This window comes from Mus caroli, unplaced genomic scaffold, assembly GCF_978045245.1.
Source record: "Mus caroli unplaced genomic scaffold, Mus_caroli_1 scaffold_4, whole genome shotgun sequence".
Lineage (NCBI taxonomy): Eukaryota > Metazoa > Chordata > Mammalia > Rodentia > Muridae > Mus > Mus caroli.
In genome coordinates, this window is record NW_028227259.1 from 86,822,019 (window position 1) to 86,843,984 (window position 21,966).

Here is a 21,966-nt window from a genome sequence, read left to right on the forward strand (position 1 = left end):
TGTATCTGTGCACTATTAGCATTCCTGTTTGCCATAAGAGGTCAGAAAAGAACATTGCTTCTACAGGACCTGGAATTACCAATGAATGGGAGCCTCCACATGTATGGTGTAAACTGAAGCTGAGTCCTTTGTAAGCGCAAACATACTTTTAATGGCTGATTCATTTTCCCAGGCCCTCCGTGCCTAATTTTCATTAGCTTTTATTTTTCAATTCTTCCCCAGGAAATTAAAATCCTCTAAAGTTTGAGTATGCCTTTCTGTAGTTTACTGTTTTACAGAGTGATCAGAATATTATGGAAGACAGTATACTCAGCAGTGTCTAATGAAGGCAGAATGTACTAAAAAGTTGTTATTTGAATACATAATGACCAATTCAGATGAAACACCAAAATAAAACTTTTAAAATATAGTTAGCAGAAAAAAAGTATTTTTTATTCTGAAGAAACTTCATTTAGAAACTCACAAAGGACTCCTTCACATGTTTGATACAACCATGATTTTACAAGTATGAGCTCACTGGAATACTACATGTACTCAGCACACTAAACATTTTACATGGTATTTGAACACCGTGAGTGCTCTAAATACCATGCTCTTGTAAACTAGTAACAAAAGGCAGTGATATTTCAAAGTAAAGTTAGACACAAATTTTCTACACTTACCAATCACAAGTTTAAAATATGCATCTTTATGCAAATAAGTTCATAGAGTACATTCAATGAGATGAATAATTGAATATTTTAATAACCTAGAGTCTCTGACTCTGAACTTACTTCAACTTTAATGACTTGCAGAGGAAATACCAAATTCACTTGGAATGACAGCAAGTTATCCACCAGAATTCACATAAAATCAGATTTGAAACTTGTACCCAGATAATGATTTAGTACATTACACTGTTCAGATGTTAATTTAAGAAGGATTAGCAGATTAGCCCAAAACTTAGGATACCCAAGATATAAGATACAATTTACTAAACGCATGAAACTCAAGAAGAATGAAGACCAAAGTGTGGACACTGTGCCCCTTCTTAGAATTGGGAACAAAACACCCAGGGAAGGAGTTACAGAGACAAAGTTCATAGCTGTGATGAAAGGATGGACCATTTAGAGACTGCCATATCCAGGGATCCTTCCCATAAGCAGCTTCTAAACGCTGACACCATTGCATACACTAGCAAGATTTTGCTGAAAGGACCCAAATATAGCTGTCTCTTGTGAGATGATGCCGGGGCCTAGCAAACACAGGAGTGGATGTTCACAGTCAGCTATTGGATGTATCACAGGGCTCCCAATGGAGAAGCTAGAGAGAGTACCCAAGGAGCTAAAGGGATCTGCAACCCTACTGTCGGAACAACATGATGTACTAACCAGAACCCCGGAGCTCTTGTCTCTAGCTTCATATGTATCGAAAGATGGCCTAGTCGGCCATCATTGGAAAGAGAGGCCCATTGGACTTGCAAACTTTATATGCCCTAATATAGGGGAATGCCAGGGCCAAAAGAATGGGAATGGGTGGTTAGGGAAGTGGGGGGCGCTATGGGGGACTTTTGGGATAGCATTGGAACTGAGGAAAATATGTAATAAAAATATTAAAAATTTAAAAAAAAAGGATTAGCAGAATAATTTGTCTGTGTCTATTTGTTTGTGCATATCCTCATGTGAACTCTTACTATGACTGGCCTAGGCAGATTTTTATTTCCTTTCTTGTGTAAGTTGAATCAGAAAATTAGGGTGTGGAGTCCATAGAGATGTACTTTAGCAGAAAATGATGGATAATAATTAAAAACCAATAGTGATAAAAAAAGTGCCATGAAGTATAGGTAGTGAACCTGTCAAAATACCATGCATTACCAGGTTGGGTTGTCTTCTGATATTTTCAGGATATGGTAGAACTTTAAAGAAGTGAGGTCTACTAGAAAATCTTTGCTTAATTAGAGCCACGCCTATGAATAGCCTTGCAGGTCCTGGGCTCTCTTTCACATGCTCTCTAATGCCTGGGTGGTGAGAAATTTATATTCAGTTCTCCATATGGGATGCCAACAGAGGTCCCACTTCTGTCCATCCAGACATAGGATGAGACTTGTAAAATGGTGAGGCATAATTATCTTTATCACACATAAATTAATTTTCTTGGGTATTTTGGTGTAACAGAGAATTGAGTGAAAAGATGTATAATAATAGTATATAAATCACTGTTATAAACACTTCTGTAAAGCTGTCCTCAAATATATTGCCAAATTTATTATATTTAAAGAAGGTGTGTAGAACCTTGGTTATAATTCAATTTTTTAATAATTATTATGACATAATACCTAATGTCATACTTTTGTAAAAGTAAGCATGTGAGTTATCCCTTAGGCAATGTGTCTACAGCCTTAAAGAGAGAAAAGAAGAAAAGGAAGAAAGATGCAGGGATGGATAGAGGGAATCCTACAAATTCTTAAGTACAGAATTATCCAAATAATTCTAAAACAGTATCTAAAATTTTACATGCACAACACACATGCATACACAGAGCAAGAGAGACAAAGAGCAAGTGAGAGCAAGAGAGAGAGAGAGAGAGAGAGAGAGAGAGAGAGAGAGAGAGAGAGAGACAGAGAGACAGAGAGACAGAGAGACAGAGAGAGAGAGAGGAAGAGCAAGAAAAAGAGAGCAAGAGAGAGAATGTGAGACAAAGAGAGAGAACATACATGATCTTCTAACCATATATATGGTTCAGGTTATGAATGCTTTACTATAATACATTTTCATCAGGGTTTAATTCCAACCAAGTAAAAGAAATGAAAAGAAAGTCTATATAAAATATTTAATTTCATTGTCACAACTCATAGATGGAATTATGCTTCTTATTGTAAAGATGTAAAAACTATGAAATCTTTAAAAATTCTTCTTAACACAGAGAAATATTGTAGATGCCTTAGTTGCCTCTTCCTCCCTAGATAATCTAGTAATTTTGACTAGGTAACAAAATTTAATAGCTTTTTTCCCCCAAAGCTATGCTCAAGTAACATTATCCAAGCAAAGGGCAGAAAAGGTTTTTCAAAGGAAGGAGCAGTCTAAAGAGATCTGTGTTATCTAGAGTACAAATACACAAGAAAATAATTCCTGGTAGAAAGAACCACATCCACACCTATGCAGACACATACACATCCAAACACATGTTGGATTCTGAGCATAATGGCCATAGAGTAAGAATTCTTGGGTTAAGATTCCTAGTTCTTAGGCAAATTTCTGACCTTGGAGAAATGATTTCATAACTTTTACTTCTGTTTCTTTTTTTCTAAATATCACAGTAGCAATAAAATGCCATTAAGATATTATTAGGATCTAATGAGAAAATGTAGATAAACATCTTGGTACAAGAATGAGATTACAGATGATGAAACTTCCTGGAAACGACTGTTCAACATTGCAACAAGTTAAGAGAATATAGAAAAGACGCGTAGGGCTTAGTAGTGTATGTTTAGAAATGAGGTGAGACTATAGCAAAAGTTTAGTTCGATAAATAAATTCAATTTTTGAAGTTTTCCAAAAGTACATTATTCCAACCTCTAAGTCACAATCAAGCAAGCCAGAAAAGACTTACAGAAATATTCATTGTTTTAGAATCTTAGTGGACTTAACAAAAGCATCATTGCAGAACTTTGTTGATTTGGTTCATAAATACTCACTCCTTTATATTGCTTTGTATCCACTAAACTCCATGCAAATAATGACTATTTTATAGAAATTAATTCATTTAGTTCTTATAGCCATTCTGTATCATAAAATGTTATTTTCTTCTGCCATCAACAAGATAAAAACTGAGATAGTAACATGTTTCATATGATTCAAATAAAAACGTTAGAGAAAGGCATAAAATGGATAACATATAGGAATCCTAAATAGAATTTCCAGTAATTGGCAGTTCTGAGTAGATAATGATGAAAACATAAACCCTTAAATGCACATTTTATTTCAATGTGAATAAAACTACTGGATACAGGTTAATAAGAAGTGGTAAAAGTTGAAAACATAACCTACCAGTTTTATTTATTGATTGATTGATTGATTGATTGATTGTAAGAAATTCAATACCCCATTGCCTGGTTAGGGCTATTTTCTGTGGTGTTGGTTAGAGAGGCTCTGGAAGCCCATGCCCAAATGCAGATCTTTACTATTTCTCTTGGTTATCCACCAGACCAGATGGTCAGTCCCTATTGTTAAAGACACCACCCACGTTATTTATGTCATATTCAGAAGTCAAGCTGGAATTTATTTGCAGTAGTTAGTTCTGCTGACTATCATTCTATGTAAGCTACTAAGTGAAAAATCATATCATATGAGACTATGAATTTGAATTGAAAAGAGGTAACCAGACACATGGCAGAATTTAGATTAGAATAAATGGAATATTATGTTATGAACTAGTTGGGTAAAGACTAATTCATAACATAATAGTTGCCAAGATATTTCTAATAAATTTGAGTCTCAGAGTCTTTCTGGGACAAGCGTCATCAGTTAAATAATACCCAACTACAAATGGCGTCCATCCTTTGGGACATAATCCAAGATTAGCACACTAGATTTAGGCTTTAGCCAAAAGTTGGGGACATGGAAGGTGAACAGAAAATTTACATATCAACATGCTAGCCAGCTGGGACACGAGAGAGAGAGAGAGAGAGAGAGAGAGAGAGAGAGAGAGAGAGAGAGAGAGAGAGAGAGAGAGAGAGAGAGCTTTAATGCACAGCCCCTGGAGTTTCTCCCCAGGTATGTGCTCTGACCTGCAGGAACACACACAGAGCTGAACTAACACTTACTAGAGCTGAACATAGTTTCTGATTCAGGTCAGAACATTGGGGATGGGGGCTGAATCTGCAATTCAATCTCGGTATGAAGAAAAGAATGTAAGGTTAAAAGGAAAATATTTTGTGTTAAAATTGAAGGGAAACACAATCACACAGTGCATCAGGATTCTGTTTGGTTTGTTTTTGCTTGTCAGCCTACAAATGGTGATTGTTATAAGTAATGATCAGAGCTTTGTATATCCTGTTTAGGAGAGATTTAAATAAAGCAAATTTGGAGAAAACCAGAGACTCAGAAAGTAGATGCTGGATTAAAGGTCATAAAACAGGGGATTCTCCATTCACAACTGGGAAACTTTTGAACAGTCCAATATGACACCTAGAAAAATATCAGAGACAGTTGCTCCAAATGAGTGAAATCCATATTCTTATCAAGAATTAGAATAGCAGTCCATAGAGGTATAATAAGTTAAGAATCCAGATTCTACTTATTTATGCCACCTTAGAACAATGACATACAATAGATTATATGTTTCATTTTGTACAGTTTGGAAAATTATACATAAGTTGATATACTACTGATATATATTTCATAATATGCAATAATTTTAATATGTAATAATTTAATAATATGTATAATTTCAACCGACTTTTGTCTTGAATTTACATTTGCATATTTATTAGACATGATAGCTGTCTTTTGTTTTAAAATATTTTTATGTAATTTTTTATTAATAGTTTATTTGTTTACATTACAAATGATAACTCCCTTCCAGGTTACCCCTCCACAACGCCCACTCATCCCATCTCCCTCTCTCCTCTTCCCTTTTCCTCTCTGAGAGTGCTCTTCCAAACACTCACCCACTGACTGCCTTAATAGCTGTTTCAAGAATCCAGATATAGCTCTCTCTTGTGAAAATATGCCGGGGCCAAACAAACACAGAAGTGGATGCTCACTGTCAGCTATTGGATGGATCACAGGGCTCCCAGTGGAGAAGCTAGAGAGAGTACCCAAGGAGCTAAAGGGATCTGCAACCCTATAGTTGGAACAACATGATGAACTAACCAGTCCCCCGGAGCTCTTGTCTCTAGCTGCATATGTATCCAAAGATGGCCTGGTCGGCCATCACTGGAAAGAGAGGCCCATTGGACTTGTAAACTTTATATGCCCCCAATACAGGGGAATGCCAGGGCCAAAAGAATGGGAATGGGTGGGTAGGGAAGTGGGGGGGGGTATGGGGGACTTTTGGGATAGCATTGGAAATGTAAATGAGGAAAATATGTAATAAAAAAAAGAATCTGCATCTGGGACAATTTCAAAGGGGCTATTTAGATTGTTCAACATTACAGATCGTTTCAATCAGGACTTTAATTAAGCCATGCATTTTCATACTATGTAAAGACTGGACAACAAATGTTACAGCTAGCTTTATTAATACTTGATCATATTCCTACTTTTTTTAGTCCCCAAAATCAGTACAAAAAAAATATAAAGAGCTGTGCCACCATTCCTCAGAGGAGGGATGGATGGGTTTTGATGATTCACTGATGATGGGTGTTTGTCTTGATTTAAGGGGGGTGGTTACAAATTGCAATGTTCTTGGTCAGGGAGGAAACAAATAAAAGAGGTTATATTTAGTAATTTATTTTTCTCTTTCTTTTTTATTTCTTCTTTCTCTCCTACCTAGTAGTAATGGAAAAAGAAGAGAGGTAAGATTTTTAAAAGGGCAGGGTGGGGCATAGAATTAAAATAAAAACAGATAAAAAGGGTACATTGTTGAATCTACTCTTAAACAGACTTAATAAGTCAAACTCTTACAGTGGTTTAGATCTTTTTATATTGATACAAAATTAAGATTATATTTGGTTACATTAGTATAGATCTTTGAATTTTGATACTAAATTAAGATAATATGTATCTATATTGGTATTAATTTTTGTATATTAATGCAAATTTAAAGTTATAGTTTGCAACAACATACTACATTTACTATGTTTTCCACTCTTATTGAAGGTACTGTTCCTACATTCAATTCTTCAAAATGCAACGTTAATTTCTAGTCCTTTTGAAAGATGCTAATACAAACTGTTTAGGGTAATTAAGAAATGCATCTCATAATTAATCAAACTATGATTGTGTTAAATAATAGTCTAGTTAAATACTAGTCTAGTAGAAAGCAATATTTTCCAGTTCAGATATTAGATAGATGGTCTTCAAAACTCTAAGACCTACAGATTATGGTATTTTCAAAAACTTTTATTAATTTAAGCCTTTTTTGACAAACAGCGATGTGTGCTCATGGCCAAATTCACCTTGCTGCAAAGAAGATTATGAACATCAAAGAATGACCATATGAATTTTGCTCCAAACATGGCAAGTTAGCCCCTGATCAAGACTATTCTTGATTCCACTGTAGAACACATGTTGTCCAAAATTGACAAACATGGACACAGGGAAGCTGACTTCTGAGATTTGCCAAGGCAAGAGAAGCAACCCTTCATAATTCCTGTTTCCCAAAATCATCTGTCAGGTATTTTGGGTAGAAGGCTGAAGAAGATGCTCCAATGATGACATATGCACAAATTTTGGATAACTGTCCAGAATGTCATTTCGATAGTTGTAGAAGCTCTTGCATCTACTTCTTACATACTCTGGTAATATTAATTTTTCTCATTTCTCAGATGGGCTTAAAGACTAGATAGTTATAACCTCACAATTAAGCTTAACTTAATTAGGATCTAATAAAATGTTTTAGGACTCTAAAGATGTCTTTAGGTTGATTATGCATGTTATGATAGAAAATTATTTAGGTATGGAGTATTAAACACCAAGATGGGTTAGAATATAGAATACTTTCTCCAATGTTGCCAAATATGTATAGACTGGGCATTATGATGTAAATCTTAGCAAATGGTTTTCACAATTATTTCATAATTTTTATTGTTGAATATAGTTTATTATTATAAGAAAAGGAGACTTGTATTGAACTAAAAGTGGAGAATCCTAGAGCAAATATCTTGTCTATAGTATGGATGCATCGGATGTCAATAAAAACTATGGCTTATAGAAAAGTGTAGAATGAACGGTGGAACATTTGGTAGGCACAAATAATTCTGGAAAAGAGATAGGCATGAGGGTATTTACCCTGAGACATGAAGGAGGAAAGGTGCATGAAAACTAAGAAGAGGTAACCAGCCACGTGGCAGAAATTAGGTTAGAATAAATGGGATCTTATGTTACATTCTAGTCAGAAAACAAGCCAAGCTGTGTGCGCTAGGCATTTATAGATATATTTGAGTCTCAGAATAGTTATTTTGGGGAACAGGAGAGTGGTTGGAAAAATACCCCACTACACAACCTAAAAGCAAAATGTACCCATAGCATTACTGTTGTGCTATGTGCTTTATTATTGTACTTGAGATGCCACAGTGAAGAAAAGAAATATCCAGTGTTGTAAACCAGGTAAAAATCCATTCCAAGGAAGATTATAGGTCTTAAGTGAGTACTGGATAGTAGTATCTAGCAAAATTGATAGAGCAACAAAATGCCTCCTAAATATGTATGCTTTTGCCCGCAGACAAATGCTACTTTCATCCATCACCAAAGAAGTCTCTGTTTTCAGTGAATAAGAGTGATCAGGAGACTCAAAGCCATATAAAGTGTAGAGAATAAATAAAGGATAAGTGCTCATTCCTATATAAACCATGAAGTATATGATTCCCTCTAAGGTTCTGGAAACATTGTGAAATTGGGGTTGGAAAATAAAGGAGCTGGAAGAGAGGGATAGATAATATGAAATACCAATGTCTAAAATATATGTAGAATTACAAACCCAAAGCAGCTTTACATTCCTTTACCAAGTTCGCACAAGAATGGTTCCATCAAGTCAGGCATGGAACAAAGTAGGATTCACAGGAACCCATTCCTCAAGCTGAACAATATTCCTCTGATAGATTCAAAAGAAATGGGTGTCAGTACTGTATGCCTAATCCCCTCACTATTTTCCAGTTGATTGTGGCAATCCAATGTTCGGATGACCTTGATTAAACTAAAAGATTCACTTAAAGAAGAAATGGAATGGTGGTGTCAAGATTGGGGTTTATAAGGATAGGGAGGAGATAAATGAGCATAGAGGAGAGGGGGAAGCAATATTCTATGTACATGTGTAGAATTGACAAAGAATAAAATTATATAATTAAAAAATATAAAATATACATATGACAGCTACTAGCACATGTGACTATAAATAAGTAACAATGCTTTAGAATATCTTCAACATAGTTAAATTATCAAAATGAGTTACTGTCAATGTTGAAACTTTTTATATTGAATTTATTATTTTTACATTTTATTGAGTTTATCAGTTTCATACATATTTATAAGATCTTCTGATCACATTGAACATCACATCTTTTTCTATTCGTTCATCCTCACATCCACCACATGCTATCTACTGTAGCATGGGTAATTCAACAGTGACCATATCAGTAAATACAATGGCGTCCTCTCTCCCGAAAGCATTACATGCCAATAAATGCATACATTAAAATTAATAATGTTTATGAAAAATGTATAATGAGTGCTTTCAGTGTCTGAAAATAGAAAATAATTAATATTACACTAGAATCATGTCATACATATATGAGAAAAAACATAATATTTGGGGTCACCAAATAACAAGAAGAGTGGAAAGCCTCAATTTGTTATTTCACCAATAAGTAAAATCTGCAATACCAGGTACGGGCTACTTCTAACTGAATTTTTAGCTAACTGAGCCCCATGGAAATGCCCAAGCAACGGGAGGTATTGCCAATACTATTGATTATTCTCCACAAACTGTTGATGAGGGCCTGTTCTTGAAAGAAATGCTTACATGTCTAATTGAACATGGAGAAGTAGAGCTGTTACATAACTAGATCTGTCATCCCTATTGACTATTTTCCATATTAAAAGAAGGTACGCTGCACAGTACCTGAGGAGAAAGTAAGCTACAAACCTGATATCTACAGATTAATATGCTGGTATAATGGAACTAATGTATGACTAACCAATCACTACCTAATAGACTTAAGATCTGGCATTAGTTAGGGAAGCAGAAAACTGGCCTGAGTAGGGCCACAAACCTCTTCTGTTCTGACCAGCACCGGGGTAGCTAGAGCGCAGGGTCGGCTGACACCTGCCAGCTACCCACGACACCCACCACAGGATTTTGAGACTTCTGGTGAGTGGAACACAGAGTCTGCTCCAATCTTTAAATAGTGACAACCATAACAACTAACCCCAGAGATTACCAGATGGCGAAAGGTAAACGAAATAATCTTACTAACAGAAACCAAGACCACTCACCATCATCAGAACCCAACACTCCCACTTCGCCCAGTCCAGGGCACCCCAACACACCGGAAAAGGTAGACCCGGATCTAAAAGCATATCTCATGATGATGGTAGAGGACATCAAGAAAGACTTTAATAACACACTTAAAGAAATACAGGAGAACACTGCTAAACAGGTAGAAGACATTAAAGAGGAAGCACAAAAATCCATTAAAGAATTGCAGGAAAACCAGACCAAACAGGTGATGGAATTGAATAAAACCATCCAAGACCTAAAAAGGGAAGTAGAGACAATGAAGAAAACCCAAATTGAGGCAACACTGGAGATAGAAACACTAGGAAAGAAATCTGGAACCATAGATTCGAACATCAGCAACAGAATACAAGAGATGGAAGAGAGAATCTCAGGTGCAGAAGACTCCATAGAGAACATCGGCACGACAATCAAAGAAAATACAAAATCCAAAAAGATCCTAACTCAAAACATACAGGAAATCCAGGACAAAATGAGAAGACCAAACCTACGGATAATAGGAGTAGATGAGAATGAAGATTTTCAACTCAAAGGACCAGCAAATATCTTCAACAAAATTACAGAAGAAAACTTACCAAACCTAAAGAAAGAGATGACCATGAACATACAAGAAGCCTACAGAACTCCAAATAGACTGGACCAGAAAAGAAATTCCTTCCGACACATAATAATCAGAACAACAAATGCACTAAATAAAGATAGAATACTAAAAGCAGTAAGGGAAAAAGGTCAAGTAACATATAAAGGCAAGCCTATAAGAATTACACTGGTTTTTTCACCAGAGACTATGAAAGCCAGAAGGGCCTGGACAGATGTTATACAGAAACTAAGAGAACACAATTTCCAGCCCAGGCTACTATACCCAGCCAAACTCTCAATTACCATAGATGGAGAAACCAAAGTATTCCACGATAAAACCAAATTCACACATTATCTTTCCACGAATCCAGCCCTTCAAAGGATAATAACAGAAAAAAACCAATACAAGGATGGAAACCACATCCTAGAAAAAGCAAGAAGGTAATCCCTCAACAAACCTAAAAGAAGACAGCCACAAAAACAGAACACCAACTCTAAAAACAAAAATAAAAGGAAGCAACAATTACTTCTCCCTAACATCTCTTAATATCAATGGACTCAACTCCCCAATAAAAACACATAGACTAACAGGCTGGCTACAGAAACAGGATCCAACATTTTGCTGCTTGCAGGAAACTCATCTCAGAGAAAAAGATAGACACTACCTCAGAATGAAAGGCTGGAAAACAATTTTCCAAGCAAATGGTAGGAAGAAACAAGCTGGAGTAGCCATTATAATATCTGATAAGATTGACTTCCAACCCAAAGTCATCAAAAAAGACAAGGAAGGGCACTTCATTCTCATCAAAGGTAAAATCCTCCAAGAGGAACTCTCAATTCTGAATATCTATGCTCCAAATACAAGGGCAGCCTCATTCATTAAAGATACATTAGTAAAGCTCAAAGCACACATTGCACCTCACACAATAATAGTGGGAGACTTCAACACAATACTTTCACCGATGGACAGATCATGGAAACAGAAACTAAACAGGGACACAGTGAAACTAACAGAGGTTATGAAACAAATGGATCTGACAGATATCTACAGAACATTTTATCCTAAAACAAAAGGATATACCTTCTTCTCAGCACCTCATGGTACCTTCTCCAAAATTGACCACATAATTGGTCACAAAACAAGCCTCAACATATACAAAAATACTGAAATTGTCCCATGCACACTATCAGATCACCATGGACTAAGACTGATCTTCAATAACAAAATAAATAATAGAAAGCCAACACACACGTGGAAACTAAACAACACTCTTCTCAATGATACCTTGGTCAAGGAAGGAATAAAGAAAGAGATTAAGGACTTTCTGGAGTTTAATGAAAATGAAGCCACAACATACCCAAACTTATGGGACACATTGAAAGCATTTCTAAGAGGAAAACTCATAGCTCTGAGTGCCTCCAAAAAGAAACTAGAGAGAGCACACATTAGCAGCTTGACAACACACCTTAAAGCTCTAGAACGAAAGGAAGCAAATTCACCCAAGAGGAGTAGAAGGCAGGAAATAATCAAACTCAGGGGTGAAATCAACCAAGTGGAAACAAGAAGAACAATTCAAAGAATCAACCAATGGAGGAGCTGGTTCTTTGAGAAAATCAACAAGATAGATAAACCCTTAGCCAGACTCACTAGAGGGCATAGGGAAAGTATTATAATTAACAAAATCAGAAATGAAAAGGGAGACATAACAACAGACCCTGAAGAAATTCAAAACACCATCAGATCCTTCTACAAAAGGCTATACTCAACAAAACTGGAGAACCTGGATGAAATGGACAAGTTTCTAGACAGATACCAGGTACCAAAGTTAATTCAAGATCAGGTTAATGATCTAAACAGTCCCATATCCCCTAAAGAAATAGAAGCAGTCATTAATAGTCTCCCAACCAAGAAAAGTCCAGGACCAGATGGGTTTAGTGCAGAGTTCTATCAAACCTTCAAAGAAGAACTAATCCCAGTTCTTCACAAACTATTCCACAAAATAGAATCAGAAGGTACTCTACCCAACTCATTCTATGAAGCCACAATTATTCTGATACCTAAAGCACATAAAGACCCAACAAAAATAGAGAACTTCAGACCAATTTCCCTTATGAATATTGATGCAAAAATCCTCAATAAAGTTCTCGCTAACCGAATTCAAGAACACATCAAAACAATCATCCATCCTGACCAAGTAGGTTTCATCCCAGGGATGCAAGGATGGTTCAATATACGAAAATCCATCAATGTAATCCATTATGTAAACAAACTCAAAGACAAAAACCACATGATCATCTTCTTAGATGCTGAAAATGCATTTGACAAAATCCAACACCCATTCATGATAAAAGTCTTGGAAAGATCAGGAATTCAAGGCCCATACCTAACCATGATAAAAGCAATATACAGCAAACCAGTAGCCAACATCAAAGTAAATGGTGAGAAGCTGGAAGCAATCCCACTAAAATCAGGGACTAGACAAGGCTGCCCACTCTCTCCCTACCTATTCAACATTGTACTTGAAGTCCTAGCCAGAGCAATTAGACAACAAAAGGAGATCAAGGGGATACAAATCAGAAAAGAAGAAGTCAAAATATCGCTTTTTGCAGATGATATGATAGTATACATAAGTGACCCTAAAAATTCCACCAGAGAACTCCTAAGCCTGATAAATAGCTTCGGTGAAGTAGCTGGATATAAAATTAACTCAAGCAAGTCAATGGCCTTTCTGTACACAAAGGATAAAAAAGCAGAGAAGGAAATTAGGGAAACAACACCCTTCTCAATAGTCACAAACAATATAAATTAACTTGGTGTGACTCTAACTAAGGAAGTGAAAGATCTGTATGACAAGAACTTCAAGTCCCTGAAGAAAGAAATTAAAGGAGAGCTCAGAAGATGGAAAAGCCTCCCGTGCTCATGGATTGGCAGGATCAACATTGTTAAAATGGCTATCTTGCCAAAAGCAATCTACAGATTCAATGCAATCCCCATCAAAATTCCAACTCAATTCTTCAACGAATTGGAAAGGGCAATCTGCAAATTCATCTGGAACAACAAAAAACCTAGAATAGCAAAAACTCTTCTCAAGGATAAAAGAACCTCTGGAGGAATCACCATGCCTGACCTAAAGCTGGACTACAGAGCAATTGTGATAAAAACTGCATGGTACTGGTATAACGACAGACAAGTAGACCAATGGAACAGAATTGAAGACCCTGAGATCAACCCATATAACTATGGTCACTTGATCTTTGACAAGGGAGCAAAAATCATCCAGTGGAAAAAAGACAGCATTTTCAACAAATGGTGCTGGCACAACTGGCGGTTATCATGTAGAAGAATGGGAATTGATCCATTCCTATCTCCTTGTACCAAGGTCAAATCTAAGTGGATTTAGGAACTCCACATAAAACCAGAGACACTGAAACTTATAGAGGAGAAAGTAGGGAAAAGCCTCAAAGATATGGGTACAGGGGAAAAATTCCTCAATAGAACAGCAAAGGCTTGTGCTGTAAGATCGAATATAGATAAATGGGACCTCATAAAGTTGCAAGGCTTCTGCAAGGCAAAAGACACCGTCAATAAGACAAAAAGACCACCAACAGATTGGGAAAGGATCTTTACCTATCCTAAATCAGATAGGGGACTAATATCCAATATATATAAGGAACTCAAGAAGGTGGACTCTAGAAAATCAAATAACCCCGTTAAAAATGGGGCTCAGAACTGAACAAAGAATTCTCACCTGAGGAATACCGAATGGCAGAGAAGCACCTGAAAAATGTTAAACATCCTTAATCATCAGGGAAATGCAACTCAAAACAACCCTGAGATTCCACCTCACACCAGTCAGAATGGCTAAGATCAAAAATTCAGGTGACAGCAGGTGCTGGTGAGGATGTGGAGAAAGAGGAACACTCCTTCATTGTTGGTGGGATTGCAAGCTGGTACAACCACTCTGGAAATCAGTTTGGCGGTTACTCAAAAAATTGGACATAATACTACCAGAGGATCCAGCAATACTTCTCCTGGGCATATATCCAGAAGATGTTCCAACCGGTAAGAAGGACATATGCTCCACTATGTTCATAGCAGTCTTATTTATAATATCCAGAAGCTGGAAAGAACCCAGATGCCCCTCAACAGAGGAATGGATACAGAAAATGTGGTACATTTACACAATGGAGTACTACTCAGCTATTAAAAGGAATGAATTTATGAAATTCCTAGGCAAATGGATGGATCTGGAGGGCATCATCCTGAGTGAGGTTCACTCAGGAACATATTCACAAAGGAACTCACACAATATGTACTCACTGATAAGTGGATATTAGCCCAAAAACTTAGGATACCCAAGATATAAGATACAATTTGTTAAACGCATGAAACTCAAGAAGAATGAAGACCAAAGTGTGGACACTGTGCCCCTTCTTGGAATTGGGAACAAAACACCCATGGAAAGAGTTACAGAGATAAAGTTTGGAGCTGTGAAGAAAGGATGGACCATCTAAAGACTGCCCTATCCAGGGATCCATCCCATAATCAGCTTCCAAACGCTGACACCATTGCATACACTAGCAAGATTTGGCTGAAAGGACCCAGATATAGCTGTCTCTTGTGAGACAATGCAGGGGCCTAGCAAACACAGAAGTGGATGCTCACAGTCAGCTATTGGATGGATCACAGGGCCCCCAATGGAGGAGCTAGAGAAAGTACCCAAGGAGCTAAAGGGAACTGCAACCCCATAGGTGGATCATTATTATGAACTAACCAGTACCCCAGAGCTCTTGACTCTAGCTGCATTTGTATCAAAAGATGGCCTAGTCGGCCATCACTGGAAAGAGAGGCCCATTGGACTTGCCAACTTTATATGCCCCAGTACAGGGGAATGCCAGGGCCAAGGGGGGGTGGGTGTGTGTGGGACTGTGGGGGGAGTGTATTGGGGACTTTTTGGATAGCATTGGAAATGTAATTGAGGAAAATACCTAATTAAAAAAAAAAAAAAAGATCTACTCTATGAGATAGAACTTACAGCAGACACTGCTTGGGTAACTAAGAACCTGAAACTAGATTGGTTATAGACCTATGGAAAAAGAAAACACAATTGTTTTTCTATATGAACACAGCCATAATATAACTACTAATGACATTCTGCTATAACTATATGTATGACTCTGGCTCAAACATTATCAGGAACACTTCCTTCTGCAGTGCATGAAAACTAGAAGAGAAACTTGCAACTGGACTATGAGTACAAAATTAGAGACATTCAGCTCTATCTTGGATGTCTTCAGCAAAATCCTGCCCCAATAAACCTCATGGAACAATGTGGAGGAGAGGCAGAAAGATTGTAAGACCAGGTAGGTAGAGGACACAAAGGAAAGAGCACCTTCCAAGCAAAACTGGACCAGTACACATGTGAACTCAAAGAGATTATTGCAGCATGCACAGAGCTTACACAATTTCCAGCCAGGTGGAGTACCAGCTCTGAGAGGGTTAAGTAGATACATGGACCTATCTCTAACTAAGAAGCGAGCTCTGATTGACAGCCAATACTTGCAAAGGAAAACCAACACAAAACAAAATCAATTGTATTTTGTAAGTGAATTGTTTTTGTTTGTGTGTCTCTCTGCGTACATCTCTTTCTTAGGCTCTTTTTTTTTTTTTTTTTGGTTTGTATATTTTATTAATTTACATTTGTGTCTGCTCTGTTTCCTTCCTTCCTTCCTTCCTTCCTTCCTTCCTTCCTTCCTTCCTTCCTTCCTTCCTTTCTTTCTTTCTTTCTTTCTTTCTTTCTTTCTTTCTTTCTTTCTTTCTTTCTTTTTTCCTTTCTTTTAAATTGACTGTTGAATAAGAGCAGAAAAAACTGGAATTGAATGGATGGAGAAGTAGAAAAGGTCTGGGATGATCAGAAAACACCTTTAGAATTTTTTCAATTAAAATTGAAGTTAGGTACATAAGAAAGTTTAAAAACTTGCTGGGGCTCTTTGAAAATTGTGAAGTGTCATGATTTGAGACCCGAAAATAATTTAGCCAATATATTCAGAGTTTAAAAACTTGTACAAGAATAGAAAAAAATGAAGAAGGGAATGGATTGGGATAGGAAGTGGAGGGGAAGTGGGGAAGGAAAGAAAAGGACACACTAATCATCACTTACTTTTAAAGAGGGTTTTTTTTATAAGGCTCTATAGAAAACTGAATGAAATAAAGTTAGCCAAATTCATCAGAGTCTATTATTCGCAATTCATATAGTTATAGACTGCAGTATTCTCACCAATCTCTAAAATAAATAAATCATAACTTTAAAAGTGAAATAAGCAAAGCAGAACAGACACCTCAATATAATATCTAGGGCTAGACTTAAGGTGTAAGGTTTGGGATATACCAGAGTAATTGATATGATTTTCACTTAAGCTACTTAAGTCAATATGTCTTCATGACAGCTGTAGTTTTGTTTTCTGATCAAGAGGCATATAAAACAAAATATCATCCTGATGGTTAAGACTGGTGCTCTTCTGTAGTTTAATATGTGAGATAAGAAAATAGTAAGAATAGCAGTTACAGGAACAACATCACTATGCTCCAGTGCCTGGCATCTATTGTTTCACAAGTACATAGAAGACCATTAGTGTTACTAAGCAGCCGTCTCTGGTTCCAGATGCTGAGACCCTCTTCATGAGTCTTCTCTTTTCTTTCCAATAACTCTATTCATCTTATAGATCCCATAACACATCACTTCCTGCTTCAAATGTTCAGTTACTTTACTCACAAGTACCAAAGAAAAACCAAATACAGAAAGTGTTCTAAAAGGTACAGTTTTGCTAAAAAGTTATGGGAAAAAAGAAGCAGTAAGAAACTGGTTGTTGCAGGGAGAACCAGGGCTGCACAGAGAAACCCTGCCTCAAAAAAACCAAGAAAACCAAAAATAAATAAAAAATAAAAAAATAAATAAATAAATATCAAAACAAAACAAAACCAAAAAAAATTAAAAAGAAACTGGTTGTCCTCAAGTGTAGCAAAGGTCTTTATCATGTTAGAAGATGACTCCCTGATAGTTTATATGCTCCGTGGAAGCTCCATGGGAGCATATAAACTCAGCATATGTTTTCTTCTCAATGAAACCACGTCAGGAAATTAATATTTTTTTAGAGATCAAAATTGCATTTCTTCATGTTACAAACACATGATCTATGTAAGCATTACATAAATGGCTGGGAGTATCTAAATGATCTATGGCTTCAAGAAAGATTAAATTAGCTTATTGCCTTGAAATAATCCATGAATATCACCAGAGTCATCAAGTAGCTCATGTTTCACATCTGCAGAGACTAGTATCAACACGTTAGATTCGATGTATTTCCCATTAAATTCCTGCATTGTAGGAGCAGCTGAATCAATTTTGTTGTGCTTTGAATAAATGAGGCAGAAATGTGTGAGGATTTGTGAAATCCTGTGTATTCGAATGATCGGATAAATAAGACTCTAAATTATTAGAAACATACTGAACTCCTGAACCTTGGAGCCTTTATTGCTACCTCTCTTAAGTACATATGACTACTTGAGTAACCACCTTCTTCAATTGCTTTAAGGCAAATGCACACACTTCTGTGGTTAAGCAGGAGTAGGGGGCAATTCTCTTTTGATCCAAGTATTATATTCAGCGTTTCTACACACTCCTAGAAGCCAATTATCTAGCTTGTACTAGCCATAAATATTCCTAAACTATGACTTTTCCATTTTTCTCTAATTCAATTTTTAAAATCACAGAGATAAAAGCTTGAGAGTAAATTTTATGCATAATGATTTTAAAGAAAGCAGGAAATATTTCTATTCAGCATGTGGGATTGGAGATTAACACTACTTCTAGGAGCTGGAACAGGAATGAATTATTCATCAGTTTATTTAACAAATCTGGAATGAAACCTGATATACTGGGAATTCCTTAATTCATCATGGCAAAAGGAATTCACAAATAGTAATGTTAAAATGGAAATTTGTCTGAAACCCATACAACTTACACTGATTTTTATCTTCAGAAAGAGTGAAAAAGATATTTTACTTATACCATCAAAGAAAATATGTAAGGTCAGTACAATTTTTTGAAACCTTCCTAATTTCTGATTTCTATACTTGAGGCCATGTAATTTGAAGTTATGCTGAAATCACTTCCTGATGACTTTGGGGCTCAAGATAGGAAAGGCAAATGGAAGCTATAGCATTTCATCAGGATAAGAAAACTCTGAATCCCGTCATACGCAGTAGAAGCTGAGTTGTAAAATATACAGAAAATGGGCATGCCCGGACTAGAATAATGAGTCTTATGGTCTGTACCACCAATAAAATAAAAATCTGAGGAGCACAAATTCAGCGATCTATTTGATCAGGACTTCTCAACACTTTTCATATTGGAATACATATTTGCACTTCACAGTCCTTTATCTAAATGGGAAAGCATTTTAATTTGAAGGAAGACTCCTTGATATAATGATATATTATATATAATTGTTTATTTCTTGATTGAATTACACATCTTCAGCTATCTCTAAGTTTCCTGGAGAAAGAGTGGGTGAATGAAGCATTAACTCCAGCATTATGATTAACATCAACCCCTACAAGTTCAACATGTCTGTAGTAAACTGTTTAAAGCAGAGGCAGCAAATAAAACTCGCCACAATATAGAGACCAACTATTTCAGACACATTGCTGACTGTCTGAAGAGATTAGAGGGTTGAGGGATCCCATCTGAGATAGAACATCTTCTCCTGAATGGTGTCTCCTTTGTAAAGTGAAATTCTGTATTTCTGAATGTTAGCTAGTGTGATGGCTGTTGTTGTTTATCAACATGGTTACATTTAGAATTAACTAAAACTCCAAAATAGGGTAGGCAAACCTCTGAGGAATTTTGCATAATTTGAAGGGGAAAAAACTACATCTAGTATGGATCTTTGAGGTAGGAAGACAAACCTTTGATCCAGATATCCTGACATGGAAACGCAAGCCTCTAATCTGAAAATTCCTCCTGCTGGAAGCCTATATAAGTTGCATGGTAGAAGGAAGATTCAGCTCTTTGACTGCTTGTTAGCAAATCCATTTCTTCACTAGCATTAGAAGCTACTCCTTCAGGATTCTCACCTCATGGACTTTGAACTACTACATGGTTGGTCATTCCACTCAGAGAAATCCATTGTTGGATTAGCTAGACCACAGTCTGTAAGTCATTCAAATAAATCTTCTTTCTCTTTTAATACATATTCATACCATAAGTTTTGCTATTATAGAGAATCTTAATAAAATGAAGAATAAATTTGAAATGTTATCTAGAAATAGTTTATAGCTTGGTATAAAATACATATATGTGTATATAGTAGAAGTATTAAATCTTAGTTCAAATATGGCCATTGAAAAATTATTTCAAACCACATAAATATGTGTGCAGGATCATCATACATATACAGTATTTTGTAAGTAGACAAACTTTCAACTTATTTCAGCAAAATCCTTTCATCTTACAGGATGTGCTTTTAAATACCTGTTGAAATAGATATGTTTTAGTTTTCCTTTTTCTTTTCTTTTCTTTTCTTTTCTTTTCTTTTCTTTTCTTTACTTTTCTTTTCTTTTCTTTTCTTTTTATTTTTTTCTTTTTTGGCTTATCGAGACAGGGTTTCTCTGTATAGCCCTGGCTCTCCTGGAACTCACTTTGTACACCAGGCTGGCCTTGAACTCAGAAACCCGCCTACCTCTGCCTCCTAAGTGCTGGGATTAAAGGTGTGCACCACTTTGACCAGCTTGTTTTAGATTTCTGAAAAGACTACAAATAAAATATGTTAATGGGATAAGCAAATCTAAATATGTATTTGATAAATAAATACTGTTAAATTTCAAAATGATTATAATTATATAAGTAATCTACAAAACTAGAGAAGACATGAAAAACTATTATTTTAGTTACTTTTCTAAGTGGTTGCATACCTATTGTAATTGAATTCCTATCCATTCTTTATTCTCTTTCCAATTTGGATGAGAGTTTATTACACATAATGTATGCAGTCCCTATTCTCCTGCCATGCCTCCATCCCACAACCTAAACCCATTGCCCTTGTCTTACAGCTTCCTTTCCTTGCTTTTCTCCTTCTCCTTCCCATGAGTTAATTTTATTGACCAAGAATATCATAACAAAATTACTAGAATTATTTCCTGTTAATCTATAATTTTATTATATGAGTATTTTTTTAAAATTAGGATTATTCTACCACGTATTTGTTTCTTAAAACTACATTTTATTAGCTTAAGTGAGAAAAGTATCACTTATATTTAAATAAAGTTTCAAACTATCATGTTTTGTATAATGTTTTAAGTTTTGTATAAATAACCAAACGTTAATCGTTTATTCATGTTTTATAGACAAATTTAGCTAATTAAGTTTCATTCCTAGCTTAGTGCAAAATTTTAATGTTGAATGAATAACCAATTTTCCACCTATACGTTTTTGCCAAATTTATCCATGTGTTCCTAGCACACACACACACAAAAATATATCATTCTGAAAATATCAGAACATCTATTGAGGATAGTAAAATTTGAAACCACAAAATAACAATCACAAAAAATAAACATTTTGGAAAACAATCTTTGAGAAATTTAAATTTTAAGTTAAAGCCGGGCGTGGTGGCATATGCCTTTAATCCCAGCACTTGGGATGCAGAGGCAGGAAAATTTCTGAGTTCGAGGCCAGCCTTGTGGACAAAGTGAGTTCCAGAACAGTCAGGGCTATACAGAGAAATCCGGTCTTGAAAAACCAAAACAACAACAACAAAAAAAAAAAAGTTAAAATATACTAAATTTATTTTTATTTAAAAATAAAAATCTTCATTAAACTGGATGCTTAAAAATATTATCATCAAATCTAACTCCAAACCTCACTTCCTATGTTGTAACTTGATGAAGGTTCAGCCTTGTTAGTTGAACCTTAATAGAAAACTTAAGAGTTTCTTGACATTAACATTTTATATGGACTTGAACCCTATCTGACCTATAATAGTAATATTGAGAAAAACAGTATTTTAAATTTGAGGAATAAATTGGCAGTGATTTTAAAAAATGACATCCATTCAAAAAGTGACAACCAATACAATATCTTCTCATTTGGCAAACATTACAAATTACAGGTTAGATGTACCATGGCTACTGCATGAAAAGTACCTTTTTTCCCCGTATTTTATATAATGAAG

General features: G+C 35.8%; 1 protein-coding gene across 6 annotated transcripts in view; it reads right to left on the minus strand.

The window, feature by feature from the left end:
• Positions 1 to 21,966, minus strand: part of Epha5 (EPH receptor A5) — a 367,297-nt gene that overhangs the window by 163,669 nt on the left and 181,662 nt on the right. The window lies entirely within an intron of this gene.